This window comes from Arctopsyche grandis, chromosome 5 (genome assembly GCF_051622035.1).
Source record: "Arctopsyche grandis isolate Sample6627 chromosome 5, ASM5162203v2, whole genome shotgun sequence".
Lineage (NCBI taxonomy): Eukaryota > Metazoa > Arthropoda > Insecta > Trichoptera > Hydropsychidae > Arctopsyche > Arctopsyche grandis.
In genome coordinates this window covers 7,093,627-7,115,272 of record NC_135359.1, presented here as the reverse complement: position 1 = coordinate 7,115,272, position 21,646 = coordinate 7,093,627, and positions in this window count along the sequence as shown.

Here is a 21,646-nt window from a genome sequence, read left to right as displayed (position 1 = left end):
TGTTGTAGCACTATCATTCAATTTTTCGAGACTTTTATAAACAAAAAAAATTGTCTCAATCAAACTTATTGCAAATTTTTAAAGCGTTCATATACTAATAATATTCACAATAGATCATAATTTTATAGTTCATATACTAATAATAATCACAATATATCACAGTATTGTTTTTCGTAAATATTGTTTTTTCTTATTTTTTATCTTGTCCATTTTTTTTATCTTGTCCATTATGTTTTCATTTCTACAAATGTTTTTTGTCATATATGTATGTCATGATTAACGGCATATTTTTTTTATTACTTGTATCTATTGATACTGTTTTCTTTGGTTATTATTATTTATATTATACGCTGCACTTAAATGGGTTTTTACTTGTATAAAATAAAATAAAAAATCAAAGGTCTATTCTACGTGATAGCCACTGATACAGTGATCATTATAAATTTTACACACTATTTTCCTTGTTAGTATTTATAGTATTATCTTATTCAATGTTATTGTTTAAGGCATAATAGGAAAATATTCTTAAACACCTACTACTCAAAGTATTTATATATTTTCGTACTAGTAATACAAATTTTTTAATATTTAAAACTGTTTTAATGAGTGCTATTATAGTCAAGAAGTGAAGACATGGTAAATAAACTACTACGACTATTTCATTAATTTGCGGTCACATGTATGTATATTTTTAGCACGTTAAAGGCAGGACGAAGGACAATAATAATATAAATAAAAAAAATGCGAATTAATTTAGAGAAGCATCCGATATTGAGCAGAACGTAACGCGAGCGCGCTTTTAACGGTAATGTCCCCGTTACCATACGTACAAACGGAAGAATGGGCGAAAGGGGTTGAATTCCGATGTGCGCACACCACCCACACCACCCACCCGCCCAACCCCACGCCGGCGAACATCGAAGGTGTGTATTTTGCAATTGCGCGATGAACAAATGTGCTGAATGTCTCTGGGCCGGGGCCGTAACAGCCGGCTCAGGAATTCCAATAGTGCTATTTGCGAAATTTATCACCGCACGTATTAGCGCCCAGGGCGGCGGCGACGACTAAAAAAGTTGACGATTCGGTAGGCGGGAAGCCCGCCCTTTAATTCGGCTTTATTATTTTTAATGAGCGCTCGACTATATTACCGAGCGCGGAGTAATTTCGCTACATACATCTTCACAATCGTGCCTATGTAATGTGATGTGATGTGGCGCATCTCCTTTTTGAAATTATTGATGTATACCTACGTACTGTTTTAATCAAATGAAGTTATATTTTGAAAATTTTATTTAGCAAATTTTAAATAAACGTTAATATTCTGTCCATTTGGATATTAAGTATATTATAAAGAATTTTTATAGTAGGAAATACGGCCTCTTTATTAGTGCAAATTGTGATATAAAATACAGCTTCAAAAGATAATAAAAAACCGTTAATATAGATATATATATTCTAGTACGTACTTTTAATAATTTAAATAGATTTCCAATTTTTTGTGTAAATTGTCGGCGAAAATTCGGTAAAAGTTATTGAAACAGCGAATTCTTTTCTAGATGGGGAATATATTGAGATGGAAAAAAATAATTTTAGATATGATTTTATTTCAATATTTAAAAATATGTATACATGTCTATTAAAGTCAAGTTTTAACTCAATAGATATATTGATGATCGCGAGAAAATGCAATCTCGAGATTTTGATTATTATTTTTTTAAATAATATAGGGTCTACGTGACGAGACAGAATGTTAAATGACAGAAAACGCAAATATCGGAAGGTAAAGATCGAAAATCGAAAGATCTTAAGTCGAAAGATCAAAAAAAAATGGTGCATGATAAACGGTACATACTCACTTAATTTGCGCGAGCAGGATACAACAGGAACAAGAGGAACATGCTTTTCCTCCCGTATTCTGCGCGCGTACATTAATACGGGAAGAAAAGCCTGTTCCTCTTGTTCCTGTTGTATCCTGCTCGCGCAAATTAAGTGAGTAGGTACCGTTTACCATGCACCATTTTTTTTTTGATCTTTCGACTTAAGATCTTTCGATTTTCGATCTTTGTCTCCGATATTTGCGTTTTTTGTCATTTAACATTCTGTCTCGTCATGGAGACCGATCTGCTGCGTACACATGTATATATAGACCATTTAATTTCATGTCGTGAATATACCTTAAGAGGGCTGTACACCCGAAACCTTAATTTTGTTACCGTTCCTTTCTTCGATATATATATTGAGTGTATGTATAAATTGAGTGAATGCGACAATATATATCAATATATATGTATATTGAGTGAATGCGACAGTTGCGCTTCGACCAGATAAAACGTATTTTAAATTGACAAAATCGACGTTTCGTATTCTCCTATTTTCTCCTCCAAAACTGGACCAATTTTTAAAAAAAAATCATCATCGGTATGATAAAGATACTTTCTGTGCACCTATCGGCGTATTTTTTTTTAAATCGACCGTTAAATAAGCACGCTGGACTCGTTTCGTGGGTGTAAAAAAGAGGCGATTTTATAGATGTTTGGCGGTTCCTAGCTCCTATAAAAAATAATTAATCAAAAAAATAAAACGTTAGATGCAGTCCAATGGTAGATATCCATAGCATATTAAAAAAAATTCTCTAGTGCCATAATTGAGGAAGGGAGAAGTATAGTACGTTTGTATGGACAAGGCGCTGCTGTCCAGCCCTCTTAATATCTACAGTTATTTCACTTTACGAAAGCTTATTTTAAAAATTATATTTGGCAGACTTTAAATGTATAGGATATAAATAAATTTTTATTTCAAAACAAATAATAATAAATAAATATTTACGTCAATGGATATTTTTCGAAGTAAAGGAATTTCGCTTTTTAAGATCAAAACAGTAATAAATTGAATTATTATAAATATTTTTAATATTATAAATAAAACAATATTTTAAAATATTATACCTACATCAGGGTCAAAGGGAAAAATCGATTTATTCATATGCAAACGTAATTTTTAGCATCGTCGTGTCGCAGGCAGTGTTAACAATGGCTGTTGCGGTCCGTAAGTCACGTCATTATCGGTGTTCGAGGACAAAACTGCAGCAGCGACTGCAGTCGGTAATATACTAGATGCAATCTCGCCACTCCCGCATAATACGTTTGCACAATCGCAAGGCGCGAGCGCAGCCTGCACACTGCAAGGGACCTCATTTTATCGCTTCCCGGTTAATGCACGCTCGCTTCCAAACATCCTATATTAATTCGAAAGATGGGATAGGATACATAGGATAGGATTGGATAGGATAGGGCGGACTCGTATGCCGGAGACGCTAAGGAGTCGCCCCAGGGCGGCGCATCTCATACGTATCTAATCTACTGCTTTCTTATGTTTACAATTCACTACAAGAAAATGTTGGCTTTGAAGACTTATAAGAGTTATAATATGTATATATGAATTGTTGCATATTTCTTGATTTTTAAATGCTTTTTATTATTACTAAATTATGTTCACAATACTTATATATATTTTAATAGCTACTGATCTACTGATCATTTTTTATTTTACAATTTTAATTTAATTTTGTAAGTAATCATAGTATTATATTATTCTAATGTAAATGTACAGCATAATAGGAAAAATAGCTCAAACACCTATTTACAATTTTTATAAATGCTAATAATACATCTAATACATAATACTAATTAAAGTCGATGATCTAAAGTAGATTGTATTTAGGTAATCTGTGTATTGTTGCATATAAATGGTATACTTTGTATTAAAATGCTCAAAAAAAAATTCAATCCAATCTTTTAGGTAGGATGCCCAAGCATTTTTTAAAAATTAGTTTTTTACTATAATTATGTAGTGCATTATAGAAAAAAATGAAATTATTTATTTTAGTTTTTTTATACTTATTCAATACGAGATCATGAAAGTTGAATCACATTCTGAAGAAAAAAAAGCATTCGTTAATTTACTAATTATAACACATTTCCGAGAAGCTCCATATGAATTTGCATCGACATATATACATACATATATACTGACCATTATTTGTAATTGCAAATAATGCTTTAATTTTATTGTTTTTTTTCAAAATATCTCATACAACACTCATGCGCGCACGTACGCGTTTCCGAAAACGCACGGTCACTTAACTGAGTTGAAGGTTAGATTCGGAACCTGACCCTTTATTTGTAACGCGTCGGTTCTTTGGCGAATTAAATCGAATTGATGAGACTTTGTATTGAAGATAAATGTATCCAATGACTTATAAAATAGAGGAGACTTTTAAAGAAAGGCACTCCTCTCCGTATAATTGAAAGCTAGCAACGTAACGATTAGCGTTTTAGTCACTGGTACAAAGTTTAAGTGTGATAAGATTAACGGTGTTTGAAATATTCCAAAAATATACAGACATACAATCGCACACATTCTAACAGACACCCATTATCTTAATTTCCTCATGATCACACAAAAAGATAATGTGGATGATGGATGGATGAGGCTCTTGAAATTTTTTTAATATCTTATAAATAGTATAAAACCGAAACGGCTTCTGTAATTCGTTTCTGATTGGCTTTCGTCAAAGTCGTTTCTGATTGGCTGGATTGGTCAAAGATGTTTGTGATTGGTCGGTCATTAAATAATATTAATTGTTTTCGATTCAAATAAATTGAATAAAAAAACAAATGAAGATTTTTTTCATCGTTTTCTTTTCATTTTCATTTACTGAGCGAAGCCGGGTAGCACCACTAGTAATATAATAAAAAAGAAAGAAAAAATTTAAAGTCAATTAAAGTTGAATTTAAATATGAAATATAGTCGCCAAATATTTTCGAGACATTATATGAAATAAGTCACTAATCGAGGCATCTTAAAGTGCTTAAATCCGATGATTTGTGCCCAAGTTTTTGTTTTTATCTAATATGTGTATAAAAATATAAGCACACACATTTTTATCACAGTTCAAATGTATGTATTTTCCGGCTAATTTTGAACAACTCTAATTAAAAACAGTTATTAGAAAAAATATCCACTTTTCATATATAAATTTGGAAAAAGCAATCGAAAGAAATTTATTTTCTACTACATACATAAATACAATATATGCAAGAGTAAAAACTGTTATAAAGCTATTTACAACAAAATCAATGTAAACATTTCCTCACATCAAATTCCTTACATAATCATAGTTTCAAACCAAGTTTGCTTAAATTTTGAATCGCTAGATGTCTCAACTTTTATATAACATAATATTTTAATTAAACTGAATAATGTTTACAGTATTTTTAAATATTAAATTTAATCCAAGTTGTACGATATAATATCAGGGCCACAACCTATATGTGTCCTATGTATGTAATACGTGTCATCCCTTCGAACGCGTCGTCTGCCTTTTAAAATATTCAAATGAAAATCATGCGATAAAAAAAGCACCGACTTTATGAAATATTGAGAATCTTTGAAAGTCGTAGTTAATTTGCTCGGTAGTTGACGGCGAGGTGTTTGCTTGGTTGTATACTGAAAATCGCATTGAATATTTACAGTTAATTTGTAGAGTTAGTTCACCCCCTCGTTCGCCGAGAGAAAACCACACACACACACACACACACATACACACATGTTCAACTGGTTTTCGTTTTATAACTCTATTAAAAATTTCACAGAAAGAGATGAATAATACATTCGCAAATCGATCCTATAATTGCGAACACTCCCATATTAAGGGTTGCGCCTCCTAAACACGCAATCAAATATCGTTTAAGTACAATAGGTATGGAAAAAGCAGAGCATGAAAGGTTAATTTCAACAACGAAAAACAAAAAAAAAAAACCAACATATTTCAGAGTAACATGCGTAGCAATATTACCGAATGCCCCCGAGAAAGAAAAATATGTACAAATATGCGAATTTAAATTACAAATACCCCTTTTTTGCCGTTTGCCAGGGGGACATAATTTCTATATAAATATGCACATGTTAAAGCAAAAAAAAAATGTATAAAGGACGAAAAAATAAAACAATAAAATAAAGATAACGGCCGCGCGCTAATAAATTATGAAATATAAAGTTGAAAAAAATTGTCCCGCGTACTAATTAATTTATGGTATCAAGTTATGCCCGCTTGGTTAATTTTAACTCGAAAATATTATAATATATATAATGGGACCGAGCCGGGCGCTTTTCCTCTTTTCTTTCTTTATATACACGTTTTCATCCGATGCTATATGGGCTAACTGCACGCGCAACCTACGGTTTCGCAAATCCCATTTACATACATCTTAATGCTTAATTGTCTTACTTTTGTTTCGAAATTTATAAATATTTATTTTCGCCTTAATAAAGCAAAAATTATGTACCGTGGTGTAATTTTATGCGCGCGTAATTGTGACGATATTACGCGCGCATAAATTCCAAAGCCGTTTTAAATAATATTATATACATTCTGTATGTAAACGTTATTGCCTATTTTATACCCATACATACCTACTGTATGTGTGAGCATTTTCATTGTAGAAAGTTCTTGCATTTGGGGTAGGTAGGTACATACATGAAATTTGACATTGGCTCAAACGTAAACGCTTCAATTTCACATCGATTCATTACAATAAACCTTTTCGAATGTATATACAAATCTTTGGAATCGTTAGATTTCAAAATTATATAATAGTGATGTGCCCGTTGATATTTGAACGGGTAGCTTTGGAAAGGAATTGATGCATAAACCATATCCGAGTCTATTGTCGATAGCAATTTACGCAAAACCCTTGCGGTCAATTCACATGTACGTATATACATACATATGCTATGATAATTATTTAGTGTGTTATTTATTCACTCGACTCCCTGCATTACCACATAATTTCATCCCCTAACACTCGCCCAGCCATCTTCGTACAAATAAGCATATATATTTGGCTTCGTCAGTAGATGTGGGTCTCTTGCATTTATATATGCAAGCAACATAGCTCGGTGCATAGAAGTTGCTGGGTTCGATCCCTGGGTTGACCTCGATTGAAAATAATTGATTCCGATTATTTCTGTATTGCTGCATGTGACGTCAGCGCATCTGATGCTGACGTCACCCATTCCAAGTCAGGTGCTCAATATCAGGAGCACCTGATGTCAGACGCTCCACCCACCCACTTCCCCGCTACCCAACTTCATCGCTTCCCTGCGTCTTCTCGATATGATCGGTCGTCACGCCATATCCGTATGCATAAAGTATACTCCTGGTATTCTAAAGTTTGTTTTTTGAAATCTCCATACTTGTCGATACACCGTACATACCCACAAACATACATCTCGTCCCTTTTCTATATACATATATTATATTATTTTATGAGCGTGTTGACAGTGAAATAACTTTTATACCGCATTTGCATGTAAACGTGCGCTCTGATTGACTCGAAGCAATTCGAAGTTCGGCTTTGTCTGTTTGTGATTTTATTATAATAATCGTATTGGGTACATCGATGTATGCTTACACTTTAAAAAAGTATGCTTACACTCTTTTGAGATTATAATATGCCATTATGAGATGAATTGTATATAAAAATAGGTGACCGGAAAAACGCACTCGAGATAGTTGCACTCTCGAGACATCCAAACTTTCAAAGATGCTCAGAGAGAACAATATAATTCCACAAAAAAGCGTCAAATGGTATTTGTATGTTATCCGAGGGTGCTAACCTTCTTTTGTGGAATTATATTACGCAAGTTCTTTTTGAGCGCCTTTGAAAATATGACTTCTCGAAACTATTCAGTGCAATTGAGTGCATCTTTCCGGGAACCATAAAAATAGTATTGTATGTATGTATATAAATACAATATAAGGTATGCACGTTCTTTAAATGAAACAGTTCGAAATTCGCACCGAGTAATATTATTTAATTAATGAAGGTGTTGCGGATTTTTTCCAGTGCAGTTCGAATAATATTGCAATTTTTTTCGCGAGATATGATATCGCGAAAGTGGAGCAGCCGCTGTTGTGAGAGATGTACGCGCGGGGATGTGCTGTTGTGAGAAAAAAAAAGAGAAGTGTTACCTGGAGCACTTCCATTTGCCGGGGGGTTAATTAGTATTTATTAGTTTGTTTACGACTTCACCTGTAATAATTTCGCTTCTTGCTGGGCGCGTCGCTGAAGACAATATAAAACACGTAAAATTAAATTGCACGACTGAAATGCAAACGCAAAAATTCCGAGCACTTCATAAATATCACTGTTAATTTTGACTCGGTTGTTACGAGATTCAACGGACTGACGACATTTTGTCGCAATACCACTTATTAATACAGCCTAGTTATTGTTTCATAAATCATTACATAACTAGATTCACTTTGACTTTAAGCGAATCAAGTTATGTATGTAATGATTTGTGCTTTTGTTAGGATACATATTTTGTGTTACTAAGCAGAAGGTTTGCTTAAAATTGAGTTTATTGAGAAAATACTCGTTGTTTTGACAAATTTATGCAATTTATTGATTGTAAATAGGCCTTTGACTTTTTTTTCTATTGTGCTTTATACGCTAACATTTAAATAAGATAACAACAAGAAAAGTAATGGGAACAATAAATGATCACTGAATCAGTAGCTATTACCTATGTAGTATATAATAGAACTAAGATGTGTTATAAACATAATATATGTACCTGCATATGAAGTTACATTTATTATGTATAATAATTTTGAAACACAATCTCGATCAAAAATTCCAGCTGAGATTTTGTTTCAAAATTATTGCTATTGTGAAAAATTACTTTTCAATTAGAATTTTTTGATAAAAATCTATAATTTTTTTACCATACCATATATATCCAGATTGTTACATAGTATGTACATTCAAAGGTATTTTCATAGTTTGACCGTTTCTATGAGGATATATGTAAGAGATAATTCACTCTTTAGGTATTATATTTTAGCGCAAAATCATTGCATTTTTTTGATTTTCAGAAGAAGAAAAAAAAAAAAAAAAAAAAAGTTCTTTTGTTTCTTCAAATAATATTCGTTTGGCAACGAACGTGATCAAACTGATTTCTGAAATTATATATTAACTCTCGAACCCAGAGCATATTTACAATATTACAGCATAATGCAACATTGTTAAACAAAAAACTATTTATTTCATACATATTTTTGTGCGAAATTTTGAGAATATTCTCTTATTTAAATTATAAATTGTGACGCTAATAAATAATAACTAATAATACTTAACAATGATTTGCTATAAATGCAAAAGTGTTGTGTTGTTGACTAATTATGTGCTGTGCGAGCTTTGTGAAGAACCTTTCCACCATGATTGTGTGGGGATTTCGGAAACAAAATACAAAAAAATGACGTCAAAGAATAAGGAAAAATGGCGATGCGTTTCTTGCCGTATCCATCCTAACCCCCTTCCGCCGTCTCAGTCCTCATCACTAATGCTCAGTTCTCAAGATTCAGTCATCAGTCCTCAGCCATCTTTATTTGATATACTTAATGAAATTAAATGCTTTCGAGCAGACTTTAATACCATGAAAAATGAGTTTGAAAACATAAAATCTGTAATCACAGACATAAACAATAAATTATTCACAATAGAGGCTAAGTCTGATGAATTTGATGGGAGACTAACCACTGCTGAAAAGAAAATTTCCTGCTTTTCTGATGTAAATAAAGGTTTAATTGAGGCGCAAAATACTATTGTTGAACTGAAACAAGAAAACAATCTGCAAGATCAATTCTCTAGAAAAAACAATGTAGAAATATCCGGCATACCTATGAAAAAGGGTGAAAATCTAGTGTCTATATTATATGACTTATGTGCTGTCGTGGGTCACAAATTGTGCGACACAGATATTGACACCATACACCGTGTGCGGCCGTACCCGTCCCAGGGCGTTGCAGGTTCACAGCAACAGCAACAGCAACAGCGAGAGGGCAACAGCGATGTGAGTGTGCGCACGTCATCAGTGGTCGTACGGTTCACTCAGCGCCGTCGTAAGGAGCTGCTGATGGCGGCCGTGCGCGCCCGCCGCGGCATCACCACCAACGACATCAATATTCCAGGCCCGCCCACCACCCTATACGTAACGGATCACCTTACACCAACGAATAAATTATTATTGAAGCGAGCACGCCAATTGAAAACTGAATATAACTACGCCTACTTGTGGGTTAAAGATTGCAAGATCATGATTAGAAAAAGTGCGAGCTCCAATATCATACAAATCTCAAAAGAATCAGATCTTTGCAAAATCAAATGACTAAGTGCAATATTAAATTTTAATAACCTAATAATTATCTATGCATTTATTGTCTACTGGTCTGCATCACATATTATAATGTATGTGCAAACAATTATGTACGTATGGCTATATAATTTAATATTTTTATTATTACTATATAACTATGCTATTTACATATATTTTACTCATAAACTAAAAAAGGTACGAGTTCGTTTTTATATTTGTGTCCATGTATACCTTTGCATTTCAACTGGTATCACCAAGGATGGTTTGCTTAATAATTCCATATCTTTATCTGTGTATGCAGTTATGTGTATGTTTATATGCATATATCTATTTTCATTTATGCATATGGATATTTATATTTATATCACTACGTGCTCTATCTACTTCCTTTTTTACAATGTCTTCTAATCGTCTTGTCATTTATTATCAAAATGTCAGAGGTCTCCGAACTAAATCTGACTCTTTTCTTCAAAATGTATTAGTTAATAATTATGATATTATCTGTCTATCAGAAACTTGGCTAAATGACTCATTCAATAATAGTGAGTTTTTTGATGCCAGATATCAGGTGTTTCGACGTGACAGAGATTATTCTCTTCATAACCAAATATTTGGTGGTGGTGTAATTATAGCTGTGAAAAATAATCTACCCTCTGTCATTCAAAATAATTGGTTAACTTCCACAGAAGACCTTTGGATTACTATTACCACTAAATTTTTTAAACTAAATATCTGTACTGTCTATATTCCTCCTGGTAATTCTCACCAAACTCTATTAGTTACCCATTTAAATAAAGTATCTGATCTAATAACCAATTATCCAGAGGATCGATTCATTTTACTCGGTGATTACAATCTTCCCACTATTGATTGGACAAAATACGACTCAAATCTGCATCTATTTCCTTCCAATTGTATTAATTTTTCTTCCCTTTCCTTTACTCAATTCTTATCTTATAATAAACTTTATCAATACAATTATTTGTCAAATACTAATAATCGTATTCTTGACCTAGCTATTAGTAGTTTCCCCTTATATATTTCTCGTGCTGACTCTACGCTAATCCATGAAGATTCTCATCATTTATCCTTTTGCATCTCAATAATTTACAACAAATCTTCACCCTTGAATTATAATTATAATAAAACTTTCCTCTTTAGAAAAGCTGACTATGCTACAATTATTCCAATTTTAAGCGATATCAATTGGAATTCACTTTTGTCCAATTTAAATATTGATTTAGCTTGTAAAAAATTTTACGATACCTTACAAAATATTATTGAATGCCACGTCCCTTTTACTCTTAAATCTAAGCGTACCAAATATCCCCCTTGGTTTACATCGTCTCTTATTAAAATAATAAAAGAAAAAAACAAATTCCATAAAAAATTTAAAATTTATTCATATCCCTTAGATTATCAAAGTTTTTCACTATTAAGAGCTCGAATTAAAAAATATTCTTTAATCTGCTATAGAAATTATATTTCTCTTATTCAAAATAATATTAAAACTAATCCCAAATCATTTTGGTCATATATAAATTCAAAAAAAAATACCTCCTCTTCATATCCTTCCGTAATGTATTATGGAAATAAGTCGGCTTCACATGGTTCTGAAATCTGTACCATTTTTGCTGACTATTTTGACTCCACTTTCAATAGTGATTCTACCATTAACCTTTCTATCTCTAATACAGATACTTCTTCTTGTAACTTATCTACTTTTCATTTTGACTTATCTACTGTACTCAGTCACATCAACTCTCTCAATGTTAATCTTGGTGCGGGTTGTGATGGTTTGCCTTCTTTTTTCCTTGTTAAATGTGCTGTCCCATTATCTCTTCCCATAACAATCCTTTTCAATCTTTCTATGTCGAACGGTAAATTTCCTGACTATTGGAAATTATCTTACATCACCCCTATTTTTAAAAAAGGTGATAAGAATCTTATTGAGAATTACCGTCCTATATCTAAACTATCTGTCATTAGTAAAATCTTTGAAAAAATTATCTATAATTTCCTTTTCTCCAATTTCAAAAACTACATTATACCTGAACAACATGGTTTTTTTAAGGGGAGATCGGTAGAGACTAACCTGCTTAATTTCACTAGTACTCTCACATCTTATATGGACAAACGAATCCAAATAGACGTCGTTTATACGGATTTCTCTAAAGCTTTTGATAAAATCAATCACAACCTTTTACTCAATAAACTTTGGTCCCTTGGAATCCGAGGAAATTTATTTCGTTGGATCTCTTCGTATATACTAAATCGTCACCAAATCATAATTCTCAATGGTTTTAGATCATCACTTAGACATATTCCTTCCGGTGTCCCACAAGGGTCGCATTTAGGTCCCTTATTCTTTTTACTCTATATTAATGATATCTCATACATCTTCAAACATTCCTTTATACTTCTTTACGCTGATGATTTAAAAATTTACAAACCTATATACACCATAGACGATTGTCATAAGATACAAGAAGATCTAGATAGATTCTCTATATATTGTTTAAATAATGATCTTTTTATTAATCTAGAAAAATGCTCTATTTTAAATTTCACTAGAAATAAGTCAATTATTACTAATCAATATCAATTAAATCATTCAATCCTTAACACGTCATCTTCTATTAAGGATCTTGGTGTAATACTCAATAATAAACTAGATTTCTCTGAACATATTTCTTTTATTACCAACAAAGCATTTAAATCTCTTGGATTCCTACTCCGCTCAACAAAACCCTTTAATGATCCTTATGTACTAAAATTACTTTATTTTTCCTTTGTAAGGTCTCACCTTGAATTTGCCTCAATTATCTGGTCACCTTTTTATTTATCCCATATTAATTGTATTGAGAAAGTTCAACTTAAATTTATTAAATCCTTACGCTACCTTTTTCCTACCTATACCCATTCTACTGTTTCCGACATTTTAAAAATCCTTTCTTTTAACAATCTTTCTGTCAGGCGACGACATTCTGATGCTATATTCTTCTTTAAGCTCATAAATGGTTTCCTTGATTGTTCTGATTTACTGAATAAGGTTAATTTCAGAATCCCAGTTCGATACCCTAGACGCGTTACACTCTTTTCACTTGATCCTTTCAATACTAATTCCCAAAAATATTTTTATCTGCAGCGCGTTTATCGTATGTTTAACGGAGAGCTGAATGAGGTTGATCTGTTTGGTATTTCCCTACATCAATTCAGGTCTAACATCAAGAGAATCTTGACCGATTGATTCATTTTTTCTTCTATTCTATTTTTCCAATATTTCCATTATTTTTATACTTTAGTTTAGTTATGTAATGTGCTATTTAATCATATTATAGCTTTCATTCCTTTCCATTTCATTTGTTTATTTTGTATTTACCTTTTTCATTTGTTTTTTATATTTGTAAATTTCAATTTCTTCTTATATTCTATCTTATAACCTTTTCCAAATATTTTAATACTATAGTTTAATTATGCAATGTACTACATATTTTGTCATGCCTTTATTCTTTACTTTTTAATTTGTTTTCCTTATATTTATCTTTTTCATTTTTGTAAAAATCTATTATTGGACTCGGGTGTTACATATATTATTTATTTACTTTTTGTGTTTTTTATACCTATCTCTGTACATCCTGTCTGTTGATTTTTCAATTAATAAAATAAAATAAAATAAAATAAATAAATTTCTTCATAGTTTTTCCCATGATTATGATATTTGATTTTTTATTTTTATTTTTTATTATTATTCAGATACATAAATGTGCACATAAAATCTTAGGTCTATTATATAGTGGTACTGATCTTTTGTACACATTATTTTCCCTGTCAGTGTTTAAAGTATCTTATTTTATTTTAATGTTGGTGCAAACAGCATAATAGGAAAAAAAATAAAAAACTATTTACAAGTGGTAATACATTTTATACATATGTAAATAGTATTAATTTTTAATAAAAGACTTACTTATGTCGACAATCTAAAGAAAATAGTGTTTAGGTTATATGTGTATATATTTGTTCATACTACAAATGAAATATTACTCAATGTAACATTTTTTATTTAACAAAAATATATCTATTTAACCCCTCCTCACCGAAGTGGGGTATGCAAGTGCCCCAATTTTTATGTTTTTCGTAATAACTATGTGGTTTTCAAAGCTATACACCCTATATTTCTTGTATTTCTAGAATGAACTACAAGAAATTTATTTTAATAGATTTTGTGGTTTAGAAAAGGGGTACATCGTAAAAAAAACATTTATACATTTCTACGTTCCAAAGTATGATTTAAAGGCGGTAGCGATAAGTTAAGTTTTTGACTGTTAGCTTTCATATACTTGTTGATCGATGAATCAATGCGAGAGAAAGAGACAGCTATATTTTGGTAAGCTATTGTTTTCGTCGCTTTTGGTGCGTGGCTATCGAGTTACACAGTTGCTGGTTGTCGCTATTTTTTAATATAAAAACAGTCAAAAACATGCTATAGGACTAAAACTTTTTTATGTTGATGTATAAAATGATTAATAAGATATATATTGAACCCATTTGTATTGAGAAAAGCTGTATTTTGATTAAAAAATACTGAGGTATTACTCGACCCCGGTTCGGGATACTCATTCGATCTCGACGCCCCGTCTTTCAAAGTTCAATACGCAATTTATTTTATTCTAATGCGCAAGTGATTCATTATTAGGAGCAAGGTTGTTTTTTTAAATGCACCGTTAAATCGTACCCATAACTTAAGAGTACAGAAATGCTGTAATCACCGAGACTTTTTATAATAACCGAGACCCTTCACAAGTTATTAATGATTCTGTCATAGAACCTCCTGGTTAGTTTTCTTTGAAATATATTCGACTAGTGGAATGTTCAAACAATGATTTTGACAGTGGATTAAAAAAAAAGGTTTTTTTTTCATATGTATTTATTTTTACCTTATTTATTTATATACCTATAATAAGTATGCATTTATATATGTATATATATATATATATATATATATATATATATATATATATATATATATATATATATATATATACATACATTTATGTATGTATGTATGTACTCGAATATATATAAAAAATATGTACAAAGGTAGGTATAATCGGTAGAATTAACATGCGTCGAATATTTGATAACGCAAAAAAGCATATTTCGGTACACGCGTGTATGGAAGAAAAATGGAAGTTTACCCGAACCCATTCGACCCCGGCCGTCGTAATTCAAAGAGATAATATAATCCCGAAAAAACCCGTTGCGCGCCCGCACACACATGCGAAAAAAGTCGACAAAAAACGCACGAAACGGACAAGAAAACAAATTCCGCATATTTATAATTAGTAATATTTGTGTAGGAGGAGGCCGTAGAAAGGGTTCAACTTTTATTTTAATATGCAAATTATTCATTATTATTAAAAGTCCCGGATAGGGGAGATTTAGGGAGGAGCCGTTACGCGAGTGGGGGGTGTGGGGGATAAGGTCGGTTATTCTAAATTTTAAAATACACCTCCGTTCGGGGGGGGGGGGTGGAGGAATGGGGCGGTGGATGAGAGAGGTGTATCCACTCTCCTTCTACACCCTGTACCGGACCCGCATCCTTTTCACAAACTAAATGGTACATTTAAAATACATTCTGAAATCCCACCCTCAACTCGTTCGCACCCCCTCCTCCCGACACAGGAAGGTGGAACGCGACTCTATCTTTTGTGATGATATTTTAAATCTAGCGTAGATAATATTTTCTCATTTTGGGCTTTTGTTTCATTTTTACGTTGACTTAACAGGGGTTACTAAACGCGTATATATGCGCTTTGATATTATTATTAATTAGTGCGATCGCCACTTTCAAAGCATCTCAATCCGAATATGGTTTTCCTTGAAATTAAATAATCATATTTATACTTTGATTTATATGTTATGCCCATATTGGCAATCATTATTATAATAAATTGATTTTATGTAACAAACGTATCTAGATTTTGACATGGGTACATATTTACAAGATTACGTTATAAAAGTATCTTCCGTAGGTACTAGGTAGAGCTGATAGTTTTCTTTCATTGTACATATTTTTTGAATAATAAATCATTAATCTTATGATTTTCTATATGTACATACATAATTTTGTTCTTAAGAAATGATAAAAAATGTTGCAATGAAAATATACACATACGAGTTTGCATGTATTTTATTTAGTTATATAAAAGTCAAAATTATTATAAATAAAAAAAATAATACAAGAAAGTACTTAATTAAAAATAATCAATTAGATGTACATAAGAAATAATGACACATAACATGTATGTATGTATGTATGTATATATGAATTAATGTTCAAATGAAAAAAAATCTAATCGATTGTAATTCTTAATTTTGATACAGGAAGAAATTTTAAGTATAATTTGAATACAATACAAATACATAACGATAAACTTGTCAGTAAATGAAAGGGTAGGAAACTTGGCTAAAGATTATTAGTACCATCTATCGGCGAATAGGAAAAGCATTGAATAAAGCTCTGAAATATCATATACTTATCTACATATGTATGCATGTATGTACATACAGGCGGACCTCAACTTTCGCACATTCGACTTTCGCACAATTCGCTATTTCGCACATTTTTAAAAAATCGTTTTTTTTTTTGGTGATAATGCAAAAATGTTTGTTTGCGTGCAATTGTTTCCCTTTCCTCCATTCCCTGTTGCACTATGAAATGCGTATGAACGAGCCCGTACTGTGAAAAGTGTTACATCCTGCACGGCATAGTGATGGATGAAATGGAGAAATCTTTGTCTTATTGGATAAGTGACCAAAATCAAAAAACATCCCTCTGAGTACTTCAATAATTCAAGCTAGAGCTCTTAGTTTGCATAAGGATTGGAAGGCTAGACTAAAAGAAGATTCTAACACGGTGTTTCATGCAAGTCACAGCTGGTTTTCAAATTTAAAAACAAGATATTCTTTACACAATATTAAATTCACTGGAGAATCATCTGATGCGGATGAAGATGCTGCAAAAGACTTTATTTCCTCATTGTCCAAAATTATTGAAGATGATGAATATTCCTCTAGTCAAATATTCAATGTAGATGAGACTGGTTTATTTTGGAAGAAGATGCCTAATCGTACATTCTTATCAAAGGAAGAATCAGTTGCCCCTGGTCATAAACCTTCTAAAAACCGATTGTTTCTTGGTGGAAATTTAGCTGGTGATTTAAAATTGATGCCAATGTTAATTTATCAAGCAGAAAATCCTAGAGCATTGAAAGGGAAAGATAAAAATTGCTTCCAGTAATTTGGAAATCAAATAAAAAAGCCTGGGTTACTGCTTTAATATTTGAAGATTGGTTCACTTCACATTTCGTACCAGCAGTAAAGCAATATTGTGAAGTTAATAATTCACCATTTAAAATATTATTAATCTTAGATAATGCTACAGGACTCTCATACAACCCATGGACCAAACAGTGATAGCTATGTTTAAACGATATTATATGAGGTCGATAATGAATCAGGCCATCAAGACAACTGACATGGAAGGTGGGCCCACATTAAAAGATTTCTGGAGGAATTATAACATATGGAACGCAATAAATAATATTGGAGACGCGTGGACTGAAATAAAAGAGTCAACAATGAAAGGTTCATGGAGAAAACTATGCCCACAAATGATGGGTGATATAAATTTTGATGAAACTCCAGAAACTATCACACTTGAAATAGTTCACTTAATGAACGAACTTAACCTAGATGTGAAAATATTAATGAGATGATTGAATCTCATTCTGAACCCATGACCAATGAATTTCTAATGGACTGACAAGAGAACGAGAATGATATACATATTGAAAGTGAGGAAGAAGAACCAGAAGAAATCATTAATACCTTAACTATAAAAAATATGAACGAAGCTTTTACGCATCTCGAAAAGTTTTTGAACATTATGGAAGACTGTGATCCCAATGGAGAACGAATATCTCAAGTACGTAGGATTATTCATAAGAGTACTGTCTGTTACAGAACACTCTATGAAGAAAAAAAAATTGTCATATTCAACTAACTCTTGACAAGTTCATTACGAGATTATAATTTGCCGTGCCTGAATGCGATATTTTCCACCTAAGTGAGTGTAGATTATCGGATGTTATTTTAACATATGTATCTGGCAGCCTGCGCTCATCATTATTCTCTTAATTTGAATGTGATGTATGTGTGGAATCTTAATCTACTCTCTTCCATTTGGGCCTCGCTGTGATTTTTTTTTACTATTTTTCTTTTGCAGAATGTAAAACTAAGAATAGGATTTGAGTATTTTATTTACGTGTTATTTTTCTTTTGTTTTTATTTTTTATTTTATCGTGTTTTTCTGCTTTTGCTTTTTTGCTTTTTATTTTATGTATTTACTTTACTTTTTAATGTATATAAATAATTTTTATTTAATACATACATTTTTTGCTTTTTTTTTTTACATCCCTCTACTTTCGAACATTTAACTTTCGCACACATTTTCAGGAACCAATTATGTGCGAAAGTTGAGGTCCGCCTGTACATATAATACAAAAAAATCCACTTCAGATTATATAATGTGTCCTGTCCACTCAATAAAGGTGAATAGTACTTGTATAACAAGGGTTTAACATTAAATACGTAAGAACCTACAATGTATGAATATATTTAATAAATGGCATTTTTTAGCATATTTAATATTTTTTAGTACGTACATATTTGATAATATGTATATAAAAGATGAACATGAATAAAAATGTGTATTTGTTTATACTGTGTAAGTGTATGTATGTTTATGGCTTGTAGAAGTTAAAAATATACTCACGACCACGTACGGGTTTCGGCGAGGGTTTGCCAGTAATGATTTCCGACTTATTGGAGTATCTGGTGTTGCGACATCCGCAAACACGGCGACATAACAAGTTGTTCTTGGGCCGGCGCAGTGAAAGGACCAGGAAGGGTGGGTTTCGGGGGTTTGGGGCGGCTATCCCTGTGGCTCTCCAGGGCCGCCCTTCGGGAGATAAGGAGGAGAGGGCGCGTGGAGGGCACTTGACGCGGCCCCCGGCGAAGTGGTCAATAGAATTTGTGTAGTGTGAAATTCGGGCGGAATTAATGAGGTGGGACACCGACCCCCTCTCCATGCCCTATACCACCCACAAACCCCCCCGATATCCACTCCCAAACAACCCCAGTTTGCCGAGTAACTTTAGTGCTGTGTTAAGTTTGAAAAATTGTGATTTTTTATTCTGATTCGACTTTTCGGATAAATTTTTAATTTTATTTAAATTCACTCACGATTCAGTTCTGTGTATGTAAGAGTATTTTTTAAATTTATAGTTAAATTTTGTTTTTTTTTTTTTCAATTCATTTGTAACCAACTATGTAATACATAAATACATATGTTTCCAAAAGCAATATCTTAAAAAGCCAGTTGTTAAAACAAACATTTTTTCAGGTATATTATATACTAGTGTGATAAAATAAAGTCATTATACATATACATAACTTATCAATTATATTCGGTTTTTAATTTTCAGTATTATAAAATATAAATCTTGAAAAACTGTAGTAAGTTTTAATATTTCTAAGAATTGCCAAAGTAGATATCGATAGCTCGGTGCATAAATATTATATGTCCATTTTTTAATTTTAAGTTTGTATCAATTTTTAAGTTTGTTGATGCTGGAATAATTAAGGTTTTTTCCTTTATGTATACCACATAAATTACCTTGAAAGGAAAAACCTGAATTATTCCAGCATCTACAAACTTAAAACACATACGAATTCAAAAATGGACATACATACATATGTATAATATCTGTGCACCAAGCTTTCGATATGTTCAACGAATATTTTTTTTTAATTTTAAATTAATTTAATTTAACCATTAAACAATTTAGCAGCGTGGACTAGTGGTTAGCATTTTATGCTTTCGAGCAGAGTTGTCACGGTTCGATTCTCACTTGTAGCTGCTGGTGAGACCTTGGTTTGTGACTCCAGGTCGATCGTTACCTATCAAAGTATGTCAATTTTTCTGATTTTTATTGAAACGGTTCCTGTAAATTGGCATCTCCTTTCTAATCTCAAGTCATACAACGTCTTGAGGTTCACCAATTTGTATAATAAAATGGTGCAAAAATTTCTCCATAGACGTGTATAAATTCTTATATTGATTGTATTGATCGTATTGTATCTGTACACTCGTCACTTTGGAGGGTTCTGTAAAGGAAGTGTACATGTTCGATTGAAATAAAAATATAAATGATCAACAATTCTCTTTTATTAAAGATTATATTTTGATTGGAATATAAAAAAGTCATTAAAATCTATCATACTAAAAATATGTTCAATGTATGTTAAATATATAATATACATATGTAAATATAATAATATGGAAATCCGACCGTTCATGTTACATATATGAAATGTAGTCAATGTATAAATTTTGACCTACCGTATCGTAAAATAGATTGGATGTGAACTGACTATTTTGAAATTATTTCGCAAGCATAAGAATATTTCAATTATGATAGTAAGAGTCAAATATAAACATTGAAACATGTGATACGTCACTTGAGTGCACCCAAAGTTCTCTTTGGTAGAGCATTTTCCATACATATGTATAGAGAGTTTGTGTAAAGTTTTGAGTCCAAAGTAGTTTCCCGATTCAATGTACAATACATTGAAAAATAAATTCAAAGACATAAATTTAACGACGTAAAATGTACCCGTTCGAGTATAGTAAATTATCCATTTGCGTTCCGGGGTCCGGCGCGGGGTGGTTCGGGTCACCCTATATGTCGGGTAGTTAAGTTTCCGGACTTTGGCACACAACAAACTAACATTAGGACATGGCTACATCTATTAATACTAGTTTTGGCATCGCCCGAACACAAATGCGGCGACCTTTTCTGATACCTTTCGGGTCACTTTAGATAGCTACACTCTATCCAAATGATACTACACCGATCGAACCGGATCGGAAATTCACACAAAACAAACTAATTTTCCGGAAAACTCTACACACATTAAAATATTATATATCATTGAGGCCATATTTTACAGATTTATCCACATTTTCATTATTATTTTTTTTTAATTTTGTAATATTCATCAAATGACAATACACATGCAAAGTGAATTATATAAGGAGTTTTCATCAAAGAAAGTTCATCACAGAGACTATTTGAAAAAGGATTGTTCATCAAACGAAAAGTTCATCAAGAGGACAGCGTTCATATAGGACAATTCATCAAAGAGTGGCTTATATACGGAGTATTCATCGAGGAACGTTCATAAAAGGGACTATTTATGAAAGGACTGTTCGTCAAACAGACGGCTTATCAAATGCTCATAATTAAGAGGACAATTTATTCATGAGCTGTTCTTCTAGAACTATTCATCAAAG